This window comes from Colobus angolensis, unplaced genomic scaffold (genome assembly GCF_000951035.1).
Source record: "Colobus angolensis palliatus isolate OR3802 unplaced genomic scaffold, Cang.pa_1.0 Scaffold72, whole genome shotgun sequence".
NCBI lineage: Eukaryota > Metazoa > Chordata > Mammalia > Primates > Cercopithecidae > Colobus > Colobus angolensis.
The window spans coordinates 5,942,128-5,957,848 of record NW_012120932.1 but is presented as its reverse complement, the minus strand read 5'-3'; the positions used below and the strand labels follow the sequence as shown (position 1 = coordinate 5,957,848).

General features: G+C 43.8%; 1 protein-coding gene across 1 annotated transcript in view; it reads left to right on the top strand.

Moving 5' to 3' along the window:
* The window catches only part of ERCC6L2 (excision repair cross-complementation group 6-like 2), a 240,699-nt gene that overhangs the window by 23,780 nt on the left and 201,198 nt on the right, over nt 1–15,721 (top strand). The window lies entirely within an intron of this gene.

The following is a 15,721-nucleotide window of genomic DNA, read 5'->3' as shown; positions in this document are numbered from 1 at the left end:
ACACGCCTGTAATCCCAGCTACTCAGGAGGCTGAGGCAGGAGAATTGCTTGAACCCGGGAGACGGAGGTTGCAGTGAGCCCAGATTGTGCCATTACATTCCAGCCTGGGTGACAGAGTGAGACTCCATCTCAAAAATTAAATAAGGGAGGGCACAATGGCTCAAGCCTGTAATCCCAGCACTTTGGGAGGCCAAGGCTGGTGGATCACCTGAGGTCAGGAGTTCAAGACCAGCCTGACCAACATGGTGAAACCCCATCTCTATTAAAAAAAAAATACAAAAATTTAGCCGGGCGTGGTGGCGGGTGCCTGTAATCCCAGCTACTCGGGAGGCTGAGGTGGGAGAATCGCTTGAACCTGGGAGGTGAGGTTGCAGTGAGCCGAGATCGCACCCCTGCACGCCAGTATGGGCAACAGAGCGAGACTCCATCTCAAAAAAAAAAAAGTAAATCGTACCCTTTTTGCACTAGTACAATTTCCATGTCAGTCATGTATCTATGAACAGTTGGTGGGATTGGGGCTGGGGGAATATCCAAGCATACTCATGAAACAGTTCCTGAGGTATCGTCTGCCTGCCTCCTGCCCATCCTCCACGATGAGTGCTGGCAGTGAGGAGGGTGCCGGCTCACCCAGTGATCGGCGTGAAGCTTGTTCTGGGCTTCAGCCTTCGTGTGTCTCACGGGCAGGGACACGGTATGTGGAAGGTTACCAGGCATCAGGAGCATTTGGAATTCTGTGAGGCCGAGAGCATCTCCATTCAAGTACATGGGCTTTGGGCCTGCCCCGTATCTGCACAGACCCACCTGCAGGGACTGAACCTTGACTGGGCAGAGCTCCCCTTCTCTCGGCTCTCAGGACTTCCTCAGCCGTCTCTTCCCACAGGAAGCCCTCCTGGGCTCCTCCTGAGCTCTCACGCCAGGGGCTGGCAGGGAGCCTGGCACAGAAGGGTGCTGATGGATGCTCCCACTGAGCCTCTATGTGCCTGGAGTGGGCTGAAGGCAGTAGTGCTGCTATTAAAACCACAGCTGAGGCTGGGAGCGGTGGCTCATGCCTTGTGTTAGTCAGTTCTATTGCTATAAAGAACTGCCATAGACTAGATAATTTACAAAGAAAAGAGGTTTCATTGGCTCATGTCTCTGCAGGCTGTACAGGAAGCATGGCTGGGGAGGCCTCAGGAAACGTACAATCATGGCAAAAGTTGAAGGGGGAGCCAGCACTTCAAATGGCAGCAGCAGGAGGAATGAGAGAGAGGGGAGGGGTGCCACACACTTGTAAACAAGTAGATCTCACAAGAACTCACATGACGACAGCTCCAAGGGGAATGGTGTCAAACCATGAGAAATTGCCCCCATGATCCAATCACCTCCCACCAGGTCCCACCTCCAACACTGGGGATTACAATTGAACTTGAGAGGCCGGGCGTGGTGGCTCAGGCCTGTAATCCCAGCACTTTGGGAGGCCAAAGCGGGTGGATCACCTGAGGTCAGGAGTTTGAGTCCAGCCTGGCCAACCTGGTGAAACCCCGTCTCTACTAAAAATACAAAAATTAGCCAGGAGTGATGGTGAGTGCCTATAATCCCAGCTACTCAGGAGGCTGAGGCAGGAGAATCTCTTGAACCCAGGAGGTGGAGGTTGCAGTGAGCTGAGATAGCGCCATTGCACTCCAGCCTGGGCGACAGTCCTGAGACTCCATCTCCAAAAATAGTAAATAAATAAATAACAATTGAACATGAGATTTGGGTGGGGACACAGATCCAAACCATATCACTCCTGTAATCCCAGCACTTTGGGAAGCCGAAGTGGGAGGATCACTTGAGCCCAGGAGTTGAGAACAGCCTGAGCAACATAGTGAGACCTCGTCTCTACAAAAAGTAGAAAAAATTAGCCAGGTGTGGTGGTGCGAGCCTGTAGTCCCAGCTACTCGGGAGGCTGAGGCAGGAAGATCACTTGAGCATGGGAGGCTGAGGCTGCAGTGAGCTACGATGGTGCCGCTGCACTCTAGCCTGAGCGACAGAATGAGACCCTGTCTCAAAAAAAAAAAGAAAAGAAAAAGAGAAAAAAAAAAACAGAGCTAGACAGTAGTTAAAATGGTAAAAACAGATTTGATTCAGGAACTATTGCAATAGGGAAAAGAGACCTCAGTATAGAACTGGGCTCAATTCCGAATACAGCGGGGACAAGTGGAGACTTCCAGCCTAGGGGCAGGTTGGAGGGGAGTGGGTGGGTGGAAAAATACGAAGGGTGGGAGGTTCTGGTTGAACTGACTCCCAGGATCCTGGCTGAAGGTAGGCAAGAGCGATCAGACGGCACCCGGCGGGTGGTGGGCGAGGAGGGATTTGATCAGATATCAAGGGTGGAGATTCTGGCTAAACTGACTTGACAGGATTTTTGCTACAGCTGGGCAATGCAGAGACAGGCACAGACACTCAAAGGTCAAGGCTGAGTGGAGAAGAGGCTCCAGGGAGGCTGAAGTCCGGTCAAGGAAAGAGAAAGACTGTTTTCAGCCCTGCGTGCGCCTCGTCATCGGCAGTTGAGACCCCACTGCTGCCTGCTCCTTCCCATTCCATTGCGGGGACCTGGACTTGATCTAGCCCTGGACACACTTTTGTGGGTGCCAGGAGGGAGGAATCCGCTCCTCCTTTCCGCCCCCGACAGCCCCCAGCCCCAGTGGCCACTCACTCCCAGCATGCCTTGCAGCTGCCTGGGTGGGAGATTGTGGTGGACTCGGAGCTGGGGCAGGGAGGACAAGCTTCTTCTGGAAGGGCAATGGGCAGAGGGTGACCTGGTCTTTCACGGTGGTGTTAAGGACCACAGAGCCAGGCCATATTTTCCCCACATTAACTTTCCCAAAGGGATCAGTTTTCTGCTGAACAATAATTCCCATTTATTGAGAATTCCTCATGCCTGTAATCCCAGCACTTTGTAGGGGACTGAGGCAAGAGGATTGATTGAGCCCAGGAGTTTGAGACCAGCCTGGGCAACATAGCAAGACAAAACATTGCCTCTACAAAAAATTTAAAAATTAGAGGCCGGGCGCAGTGGCTCATGCCTGTAATCCCAGCACTTTGGGAGACTGAGGCAAGCGGATCACCTGAGGTCGGGAGTTCAATACCAGCCTGACCAACGTGGAGAAACCCTATCTCTACTAAAAAAGCAAAATTAGCCGGGTGTGGTGGCACATGCCTGTAATCTCAACTACTCGGGAGGCTGAGGCAGGAGAATCGCTTAAACCTGGGAGGCGGAGGTTGCAGTGAGCTGAGATCGTGCCATTGCACTCCAGCCTGGGTGATAAGAGCGAAATTGTGTCTCAAAAAATAAAATAAAATAAAATAAATTTAAAAATAAAAATAAATTAGCTGGGCACGGTGGTGCTCACCTGTAGTCCCAGCTACTCAGGAGGCGGAGACAGGAAGATCAGTTGAGCTTGAGCCCAAGTTCAAGACTGCAGTGAGCTGTGATTGCACCACTGCACTCCAGCCTGGGCAACAGAGCAAGACTCTATCTAAAAAAAAAAAAAAAAAAAAAAATCCCAGTTGGCTTCTTTGCAGGAGTTGACAAAGCTGATCCTAAAATCCATATGGAAATGAAAGGGGCCCCAAACAGTGAAAATGCTGTTGAAAAAAGAAGAACACAGCTGGAGGACTCATACCTCTTGATTTTAACACTTAGTACAAATCTATAATAATCAATCAAGACAGTGTAGAACTGACTCAAGGATAAACACATAGATGAATATAATAAAATTGAGAGTCCAGAAATGAACCCATACATCTATCGTCAATTTATTCCAACAAAAGCACCAGGATCATTCAGTGAGGAAAGGATAGTCGCCTCAACAAATGGTCCTAGGACAGACTGACAGCTGTATGCAAAAAAAACCAAGTTGGATCTTTACTGCACACCATATATAAGAATTACATAAAAATGGATGAAAAAGAACCTAAATGTAAAAGCCAAAACTATAAAAGTCTTATAAGAAAACAGGTTAAATCTCGGTAAACTTGGATTTGGCAATGAATTTTTAGATATGAGCAAAAGGTACAAGCGATGAAAAAAATAAATTAGGCTTTACAAACTTGTGTGCTTCATAGGTCACTATCAAGAAAGCAAAAAAGGAATCCACAGAATGGGAGAAAGACTTACCAAGTATGTATCTGATAAGGGCCTTGTATCTAGAATATGTAACGAACAGTTACAACTCAGTAACAAAAAGACAACCCAATTGGAAAATGGGCAAGGTATCTGAATAGGTATTTTTCCAGAGAAGTTATACAAATGGCCAAGAATGTGAAAAGATTTTCAACATAATTAGCCATCAGGGAAATGCAAATGGAAACCACAGGAAAACATGGCTTCACATCCACAAAGATGTCTGAAATCAGAAAGTCAAACAATAGCATGTGTTGGCAAGGATGTGGAGAAATTGGACTCCTCACACACTGCTGCTGGGAATGTAAAATGGTTCAGCCTCTTTGGAAAACAGCTTGGCAGCGCCTCAAAAATTTAAATATAGTGTTATCATTTAACACTGCAAATTCATTCTTTGTTACTATATACCCGAGAGAAATGGAAACATATGTCCTCACAAAAACTTTTACATGAGTGTTCATAACACTATTATTTATAATCAAAGGGTAGAAATAAGCCAAGTGTCCATCAACTGATGACTGGATAAGCAATAGCGGTGTACCTCCACAATAGAACGTTGTTCAGCAACAAGATAAATGAAATACTGATATATGGTTTAACATAAAAGAAACTTAAAAATCATATGCTAAGGGAAAGAAGACTATCACAAAAGACCACATATGATTTTTTATGAAATGTAGACTAACTAGCAAATCTATAGAGACAGAAAGTAGATTAGTGGTTGCCTGGGACCAGGTATGAGGAGGGTGGCTGGGAGGGAAGATAGCTAAAGGATCTGAGGTTTCTTTGCGGAATGATAAAAATGTTCTAAAATTGATTGTGGTGATGGGTGCCCAACTTTGGGGATATATGAAAATCCATTGAACTGTACACATTATGTAAGCTAATTGTGTAATGCATGAATTATATATTGATAAAGCTATTACAATTATATCCTTTTTAATGTTTTACTTAGATGGATATTCAATTCAGTAAGCATTTTCAGATGACTTTATTTAAAAAAAAAAAGACTAATGTCCTCCAGGAAAACTGCACCCACTGACATCCCCCCATCAAATGGGGACATCTGTCCCCTAGACTGATGTTCGGCTGGCAGGTGCTAACACAGGCATACTGGCATTTTACGGCTGGCATCAGTTCGGAGTAGTGGGTGTATATGTTACACCAGTGTTAAAATATTTTTAATTTCTCTCCCACCTGCTGGCCACATCCTGACCTACCTTGGGTGTCATCAAATTTTTCATGCTTTTGTGAATATGAAAAATGGGTGGACTCCAGTTGCTGCAATGAAAGCCACTTTAAATTAAAACTATTACTTGAACTACTTATGTGTAAAATCTTTGTGTTCCTCTATCTGGAAGAGTCTGGTGCATGGGTGCTCAAAAATATTTGTTAAGAGAATGAATGAATGAAATGGGAAAGCACATCTAATCAAAGCAGTTCAATCCATGCCGCTTCGTACATAACTCCACTTATTTCTGCAATTTTCCATTTGTTTTCTTAAAATTCCCAATAGCTGTTCAAGGTTCGTATCTAATTTTCAGTGGAAATTTCTCAGAGGCAGGAATATATTATTGGCTGTATTTTTTGCTGCTTTTTTAACGCACCCAAGTTCTGACTATTAATTTTCTAATACAGTACACCGATGGAACGATCTTTCCTATCTGTGATTAAATTCAAGGATCTTGAGGAGTGTTAGTTTTCTCAAACTCCCAGAGAAAAAATTCCTGAAGGGATGTGGTTGTGCTCACAAACAGCCCAGGGCAGCCTCACTGGGTGTGGGGTTTCTCCTCACTGGACACCCTGTGGGTACAGAGCATGGGGTCTTGGAGATGCCAAAGGTAAAGTGGGCTCTGTAGTTTGCTCCTCTTAGGAACGTCACCAAAAGATCTGGCTTTATGGAAAATTGTCTGGCTTGATCAATGGAGCAAATCTAGCTTTGCCTGGAGTTTCTCTTTTCCCTAAAATTAAATTTCTATTCAGACTTACGTCAGCAATTTTGTTCTTTTTCAGGACACAGTCCCCTTCAACGTCTCCCCAACCCTAGTGGCTTAAGGCATAATTTGAATCTGTCATGCCGTGCTGATGATATGCGGGAGGTTTGGTCTGGCTGTTAATACTGGCAAAGGAATTGACTTTTCCCCAATAGGATGAACATTCTGCATTTAATAAAAGCAAGATTTTAAAAATTGGCTTCTATTATACAACTTCTAGGTCTTGTAAAATTATACGTGACTTGGGGACCACTTAGATGCTATACAGGGGTGAGCTATTCTCTCCCAAGAAATCTGTGATTACAGTTGAGGTCCAGGCCCAACGGCTTCACATAAACCTTCCTTTAGAGAGACTGGAGGTGGGTACTGCCTTTAGTGTCACTTGCATATTCAGCGTGACTGAGAACACTCTTGACAGTGTGACTTCGAACACTCTTGACAGTGTGACTTCATCACAAAGACTTGATGAGGTGTCAATAATTTTTAAATGGCCATGTTTCTTAATGAATTCTCTCCGTGGTTCACTGCATGTAGGTGCTACTGAAAGGTGAAGCCAGCTGGACTTCCTGGGTCTAATGGGGACTTGGAGAACTTTTCTGTCTTACAAGAAGATTGTAAAGCACCAATCAGGGCTCTGTAGGCAGCAAGAGGGTTGTAAAATGCACCAATCTGCACTCCGTAAAATGCACCAATCAGCGCTCTGTAGCTAGCAAGAGGATGGTAAAATGCAATAATCAGCACTCTGGAAAATGCACTGATCAGCGCTCTGTAAAATGCACCAATCAGCACTCTGGAAAATGCACCAATCAGCGCTCTGTAAAATGCACCAATCAGTGCTCTGTAAAATGCACCAATCAGTGCTCTGTAAAATGCACCAATCAGTGCTCTGTAAAATGCACCAATCAGCAGGATCCTAAAAGTAGCCAATCACAGGGAAGACTGAAAAAGGATACTCTGATAGGATAAAAACGGAACATGGCGGGGACAAATAAGGGAATAACAGCTGGCCACCCCGGCCAGCAGCCCCAGCCAGCAGCCGCAACCCGCTGTTGTACTTTTCTACACTGTGGGATCTTCTTTCGCTGTTCACAATAAACCTTACGACTGCCCACTCTTTGGGTCCGTGCCATTTTTAAGAGCTGTGACACTCACTGCGAAGGTCCGCGGCGAGGCCACGAACGCACCTGGCAGGAGCCAACTCCGCACACACTACCTGCTAGATAGCTCATTTTGCATTCTTCTGAAGTGAGAAGAACATTGCTGCGGACCTCATTCTGAAGTGTACTCTCAAAATTAACACCTCCACACTGGCATGTGAAATTGATCGGAGCAGCCGGGTCAGCACGTTCCGTGTCACTGATATTTTCCAGGTTGTTTTTCCTTCTTAACCTAAAGAAATTAGAAAGCTTCTTTGCCCTCCAAATTGTAGGCAACAGAAAAGGTTAGAATACATTAGAAAACATAGTTTTTAAAAAATTCCACTTTTAGACCTCACCTGTAGTCCAGGCTACTTGGAAGGCTTAGGGTGGAGGATCACTTGAGCCCAGAAGTTCAAGGCCAACCTGGGCAACTTACCGAGACCCCTTCTGTAAAAAATAAGCAAGTGCCAAATTCCACTTTTAGGAATTTAATTGACTAATAAACTTACTTCAAAAGAGTCAAGCTATAAAAAGATCTTCACTTAGCATTTTTTAATTGAAAAAACAACTGGAAACTACTTACACGTCTATTTATAAAGAGCTATTGAAATATACTGTAGACTATATTGGATATATTTAGCATCTGACAGAATTGGGTGTCTTGTTCCTGTGTATCCTTGTATGCAACTGTTAAAAAGAATGAGATTGGTCTATTTGTACTAACATGGGAAGTTCTTCAAGACATCTTATGTGAAAATGAGCCAGATGAGGCACTATAGGTACTGATTGTATAATCTTCTCTGTAAAAAGAAATTGAAAATATGTATGTATATGTGTGTGTGTGCATGCATGTTGGTATATAAGAAAAATGTTTTCTGAAAGAACTCTAAAAAATTGCTAATAATCAGAGTGACAATGACCAGATGAGTACAATATTACTTTTCACTTTACAACTTTCTGTACTTCTTGAATTTTTGTGTCATGCAAGGGAATAAATTTTTAAAGTATGTTATCAAAGTTATCTAGGTAGTGGGAGTATTAGACATTAGTATGTTCGTTATAGTTTTACGCATGAAGAAACACTAGCAAATGTTATTTTTGCAAGGTGCAATTATGAGAATATAGTCCTAACAAAAACAAGGGAGTTAAATTTCAAAATGTAATTGTTTCTTTAAAATAACTCATAAATTGTAAATTATAAGCTCTTCTAGTCTAATAGAAATGACACTCATGCAAGAACTCTTTCAATTTGATATATGAAATAGGCTGCCTCTGGGATCCAGTTGAGTTTGAGTATAGAAAGTTGTTTCAAAGTGTGATAAACTAGAAATAGGGCTTTTACAAGGCTAAGAGAGAGAAATTTCAAAAAATGTTAATGCATAATGATTTCAGAGGAAAATACATAAAATAAATGTGCATAAACTATAGACAGAATTTATTTCCAAGTGTTTTTCTTTGATTGTACATTTTTTTTCAGAAACTTTTGTGAAGTTTAAAGATTTACTCAAAGATATCATGCTTTGCCACATTTGTAAAGACATACTGCCAAAAGAGACATTTAAAGATGCTGAATTACAAACGCATCCTGGATGTCTTCCTCTCATGAGGCAGTTTTTCAAGTCATTCTACATTTCCTACCCTCTACCTGATCGTTTCGATTCAATGGTTAAAATTAGTTGAGCACAGCCCTGAGCGTTCAAGAAATACACAGGGACATTTTGTTCTCCCACAACCTCAGGCCGCGCTGCAGATAACACAAAGCATACACACTCCATTCAGACTTGTTGATTAACTGATTGATTATAAAGCAGGCTAGAAGTTCATTCTGGTGTATATCACTTCCATAAAATTAATGATCATCTCAAAAGTGGTTCTAGTCTGCATTCAACAGGGCCTAGGCAGTAATTCTCACTCAATTTGAGGTTTTTCTCTGATTAAAAATACACTTTTCTGTCTTCCTTGAAGTTGAATTTCAAAGACCAGTGACTGTGGTTGGTCTGTAAGAAGGAAGTCAGTCAGTCAAATTTGCGTTTGTGACTTAGGAAGGACTTTTGTGCCTGATGGTGAGGGAAAAGGGGGATGTGGGAGTGTGTTGGACAGGGACAATGGGCTTGCATGAGACCAAAGAGTTCTAGGATATTTAAAAGCATTTTCTCCTTAGCAAATGATGCCTCAGAGGGTGCCAAGTCTCACCATATTTATTCAGACTACTTGATGTGAGTCACTATGGGAGACAACTTCCAGGAAGAATATTTTAACAATTTTTTTTGTAGGAGTTGACTTTTGCCACGAATGCATTTCAATTAAATATACCCAAATATTTGCTGAGGAAATACCCAGTCAGGTCATAGTTGAGAGTCTATGCATTTCACACCAACTCCATCACTGGTCATATTACTGAAGTTCTCTCCATTACATCAGAATGGCGACTCATTAACTTTTATGAATTTTCTGAAAAAGATTTTCCTCTCTCTGGGTTCTTATGAGTCTCTGGAAACTTGCTCCTGAATTTTATCCCTCTCTTCAATGCTAGCTTAGTTTTAACACCAGTTCAGATATATTTGAAGTAGGTTTCGGGCTTTAACCCTCCATTGCCTCTTTTGGTCTTGATAAACTTAATATTTCTGTTTGTACCAACTCTTGTCCCAGTCCTATTTCCATCTGCAGCAAGATGTTGTGGATCTACATCCAAAGTGAGAATTTGTTTGGCCCGATTGTGCTTGTTAAAAGCCCTGAAAGTTGGTGTGTTTATTATCTTTTGACTTTGGAGACTCCAGGCTCAAGTACCTCCCATGACCTTTCGTTCCTGTGTATCCTTGTATGTAAACAGCTTTGCAGCAGCAAAGCTCCAGCTCTCTGTGACCTTGGCAGCAGGGCAATGAGCAATGGTTTCCAGAGGAAAGACTCTCTGAATACATCTTGCTCCACATCTCCTGGTCCCAGTAGGGCTGTTGTCAGCACTAGACATGTCATTTCTCCTCCACATGATCTTATTTTTAGACGAGCATCTTCAAAAGAGCAAGCTGGAAGATAATTTCCATTCATCTTTCCATCGTCTTTCATTTCTTGTTTTCACCAAGTATAAAGACTCTCATTTTCTCATTTCTTTGGGGGTACGTCTCTATGTTTAGCCTCCTTTCAAAAGAAAGATATTTTCGCCTTATTCAAATGGCTTTTGGCGTAGATCTTTCTATCTTTCCAAATCCCAACATCCTCATCCTGAATCCTTAGGAAAGGTGCACAAGCTGGTTTCTGCCTTCAAATAGCACTTTCTGAAGAGAAACATTCCCCTGATTTCCACCCATTGCCTGCCTGCCCTCCAGCTCCCAGCCCGACAGCTGCAGGGCAGACTATGTCTGAGCAGAGACCCGGCAGGGACTCCAGAAGGGGAAAGAGCTTGTGCTTGGGGTCAGGGCAAAACCCAGAGGACACCTACCTTTCTGAACACCATGGCCCCTTCAGTAGGGCGCCTTTGCAATCTGAATGTGGCTTCCTGGGGACTGTTTAAAACCTTTGCCTTGGGCCATTCTGGCCCTTTGCCCAGAAACAAATGCGGATTAAGGGAAGAAGTCCAGAATGAAGCAAATAATGCTTCAGTATTGTCCCGTTTAAGCATTTGTTTTCCCAGTATAGGATTGTTCACTAATGATGTCTAACCATGGACAGATGAGGACTGTACATGGTCTCACAGGACTACAAGGTCCTCCCCAGTAAATGTTCATGGGACTTAGAATCTCAGGAAGAAAAAGTATGAAATATGTAAGTGGCAAAGTTAAGAGAGTCTACAGGAAGGGATCAACACTGGCCAATGGGATTGGGGGAGGCATTTTATACATGAGGATGGGATAGCCGAAGGGTGGTGAGAGTTTGTGAATAGATGAGGGCAACCTAGGTTTCCTGAGCCCAGGTGTAAACTGGTGGGAAGCCCTTGGGAATAGAAAGAGCAAAGCCTGAATGGAGGGTTTGTGTGAGGGAGCGTTGGAAATCATGTCTCACCCCAGAGTTGTCAGATTCCCAACATATTGACAGTGGTTTCTATTCTCTGTCTCCTTTTAATTGTCTTGCATTTAATATTGAGATGGGATGATTTTTGTCTGACTGCATTTCCCAAACCTCCCCCGCTTCCAACCACATCAATCAAAGCAAGATTAGATTTTGGATTTACTTTTCTGTATGTTCTGCCACTAGAATCCTCTAGATTTTTCACACATAGGAGTTTAACCCAGGGATTGTCCACAGCCATGCCACAGATCCTCAAGGGGTGTGAAAGACTCTTCTAGAGCCTGAGCCTGCTCAAAGCCAAGTCTGGTAGCAGACACCATGTAAATGACAAATGAATATCTAGAATAATCAGGTTATATTTGCCTTGCTATTATTGTCATATATCATGTTCCCAAATTCTACAGCTGGATCATTTATTTTTTATGATCAATCACTGCACTAAACCAATGTATTGATAATCATTTTTTTCAGGTGTCTTTACTGTTCAGATTGCTGAAACGTGTAACCAGCAATAATATGAGGCATCATTTACTTTCTTAATCTCTGGGCTTATTTAGCTACTCACAAATATCAGGCTCTTTTGAAAAATATTGGTAGCCTCTAGCAGTTAGAAGGAGGTGAAGGTCTAGGTCCTTTCCCTTCCCCTACCTCACCAGGACTTGTTTTTAAATGAAAGCAAGTCTCAGACCAAATTCTGCCTCATACACACAAACATTTATTGGGAGTTAAGTACAAAAATAGTCATGCAAACTCTTTCTCTCATTCTCTTGTCTTTTTAGGTACTTTGGAAAGCATCTTGCAGGAAATATTTACTATGTTGTGGTCACAACAAAATTTTAACATCAGAGTAGGTGACAGAGATGACAGGCTGCTCTCCATTAGGTGGGGACCATAAGATAGAATTCTACCAATAGAGAGAGATTCTGTCACTCCAAAGGTGGCCAGCTGCTGGGTTTGCCAGATAAGGGAGGCGGTGCCAGTGGAAGTCTCTTCAGCCAACTACATGCCTTAGCATCACACATTTCTCCAGTGAAAATTTCCTTCTAACAACCCCTGTGATAACAAATAAACCCTCTAGGGCAGATGGAGAAGGACCATTTAAAACCTTTGCCTTGGGCCATTCTGGAGCCTAAATGTAAGATTAGGGTTTGTGAGTGAAATACTTAAACTCACCCAGTTTTTCCTCTGCTTTCACGTAAAAAAAAAAAAAAAAAAAAAAAAAAAAAAAAATAGAAAAGAACACAGAAGACTTCGGTGACCAAATGTGGGGAGTTTCCCCAGACACCAAGCAGCGGACACAAGCTGGGTGTCTACTTCGATTCAATTCTGGCTGGGCACAGTGGCTCAAGCCTGTAATCCCAACACTTTGGGGGAGGATTGCTTGGGGCCAGGAGTGTGAGACCAGCCTAGCCAACATGGAGAAACTCCATCTCTACTAAAAAATGCAAAACTTAGCTAGGTGTGATGGCACGCACCTGTAATCCCTGCTACTTGGGAGGCTGAGGCAGGAGAATCGCTTGAACCTGGAAGGCAGAGGTTGCAGTGAACCGAGATCAAGCCACTGCACTCCAGCTTGGACAACAGTGAAATTCTGTCTAGAAAAAAAAAAAAAAAAAATCAGAGGCTATCTACCTGTAGATGGCCTCAGATCCCACAGGTTAAGGGCTCAGTACCCTAAACTGATACCCCCTTCAGAGACCAGTCACAAGTTGGGGCCCCTGGAACATCTGCCCAACTGACTTCAAATTGGGGTTCCCACCACCCCCTCTTTGGGTTTGATTAATTTACTAGAGTGGCCACAGAACTCAGGGAAACGTAGGTTTACTGGTTTATTATAAAGGGTATTACAAAGGATATAGATGAAGAGATGCTTAGGGGGAGCTATGGGGGAAGCGGCAGGGAGCTTCCACGCCTTCCCTGGGTGCAGCACCCTCTAGGAAGCACCATGTGTTCAGCTAACTAGCAGCTCTCCAAACCCCGTCCTTTTGGGTTTTTACGGAGGCTTCATTCTGTAGGCAGGATTGATTACGTCACTGGCCATTGGTGGTCACCAACCTTCCCACCCTCTCTGGTTCCTGGAGGTGGGAGTAGGGGGCTGAGCGTCCCAACCCTCTAATGCCGCCTTGGTCTTTCCTATGACCAGTCCCTGTCAAGAAGCTACATAGAGGCCGTCGGCCACCAGTCAACTCATAAGCCTACAAGAAGATACTATCACTTTGGAGATTCGAAGGATTTTAGGACTTGTATGTCAGAAAATGGAGTCAAAGACCAAATATATATTTGAAGAAATCACAGGGTTCTTAATATGTTAACCAACAAATGCTGGCTAATCACCCTGAGGCACAGATGAAAGCAGGGTAGTTATCATCCGGTTTGCCTATATTTTAGGTCCTTCTCCCTTAAATCTTCAAAAGCTGTGCTAAGCCACCTTGCGAAAAAACCTAGTCCGGGTTACACGGTGTACTGCTGCACTCCTGCTGCCTCCCTGCTGGTCCCCTGGCACCTTCCAGCCTAGTGAGAGCGTCACTATTGGATTTCTCCTAAAAAGAAATGTAAGAGCCACACGATAGAATCCAGATTCAAATGACTGATGTCCCAGAGACCCAGAGGCAGCTGCTTGGATCCACACAGAGTAGACGCTGTGAAGCAACATCTCAGGAATGACAAATGTGTTCCCCGAGCTGCCAGGAGTTCTGCTGGGGCAGGCTTCACTTGTCAGGCCTCTCCAGAATTGCCCAGGCTGAAGACAGCAATTTCACATGAGATTACATCCCCAGGTTGTGAGTTCCTGGAGCAGTCACATTGAAAGACTCACCAATACTGGACTCCCTTGCCACAGCACTTCCGAAGGCTGATCTCAGCTCCAGAACCCCACCTTCTTCCCTGCTCAATCCTGCTTCTGCCCCGTTGCTCACGGGTGTTGATCCCAAGAGCACTCCCCCAAAATCCTCCCATGCACTCATCTCCATCTATGGGTCTGCTTCACGCCTTCTTTTGGAACCATTTGCTCTAAAATTATAGGCTTATAGGGATGCCCACTCATTTTTGCAGCATGTGTAGTATAACCATCCTGGAAAAGTTGCTGGGAGCATCCTGATCTGGAGGGACCCAAGGTATGGCACCAAGCAGGTGTGGACCCTCTGGACTCCAGTCCATTAGCACTACGTCTTCTGGGAATGCCTGCATTCTGCTTCAGGACCCTGCTGTTCTAGGTTTTGATTGTGTCCTCAATTGTTCAAAAGACTATCTTTTTTTTTTTTTTTTTTTTTTGAGACAGAGTCTCGCTCTGTCGCCCAGGCTGGAGTGCAGTGGCGGGATCTCAGCTCACTGCAAGCTCCACCTCCCGGGTTTACGCCATTCTCCTGCCTCAGCCTCCCGAGTAGCTGGGACTACAGACGCCCGCCACCTCGCCCGGCTAGTTTTTTGTATTTTTTAGTAGAGACGGGGTTTCACCATGTTAGCCAGGATGGTCTCGATCTCCTGACCTCGTGATCCGCCCGTCTCAGCCTCCCAAAGTGCTGGGATTACAGGCTTGAGCCACCGCGCCCGGCCAAGATGATCTTTAAGAACCATGTCTTATATTTAGTTTTCATTTGTATTGAAGTTGTATAGGCACCGAGTTGAAAGAATCAAATGATTCTGCAAAGCTGATGTGACAGAGACTGCTGGTTGAGTACTGGCATCAAGCCTCACCTTCTTTAATATCAGGGCTTCAGTATCTTAGCTGAGCACGTGGCTCACAGCTAGACCCTATGGTTCCCAGCTTCCCATGCAGCTGTGGTCCATGTGCCCACATCCTGACCAATGGATGTGTGGCCCTTCTGGGGCGTGTTCTTATCAGTTATGCACGTGTGCTCTCCTGACCCAGTCCTCCTTCCCTCTGGCTGGGAAGACAAAAACTAGAATGGCTGCCTTAGCCCCACAGGTGGAAGCTACGTTTTAAGAATCATAAAGATGACCTTCCAACCCAGATTGCTTCTCTCGAGATCATATCAAAGAAGAGAAACTTACACCTATCTCATTTAAGTTTTTGTATTTTGGTGTCTTTTTGCTAAAGCAGCTTAGTCCTTTAATTTCATCCATATTGCTTGTTTAAACAAACAATTGTATGTTTAAACAATATACAAACAGTCTTCCCCATCCTCTTTTCTTTTTCTCAGAAACACCACCATGTGTTTAAATATTACGTTTCTATTCGATATTTCATGTTTAGGCATTATCTATTGAGTTTCCAATTTGGAAGATGAATATTTCACCCTTTCCTTCTCTCCCACCTTCACCTCAGCCTCCCTTCTCCCATATATACTCAGCACCCACTCCTCCATCTTCCAAATATACTTATGTTGTAATTTTGGATAGATCAATAGATATTTAATATTTATACAATTATGACACTGTAAGTGGTACATAAAACAGTATATGGGCCAGGTACGGTTGCT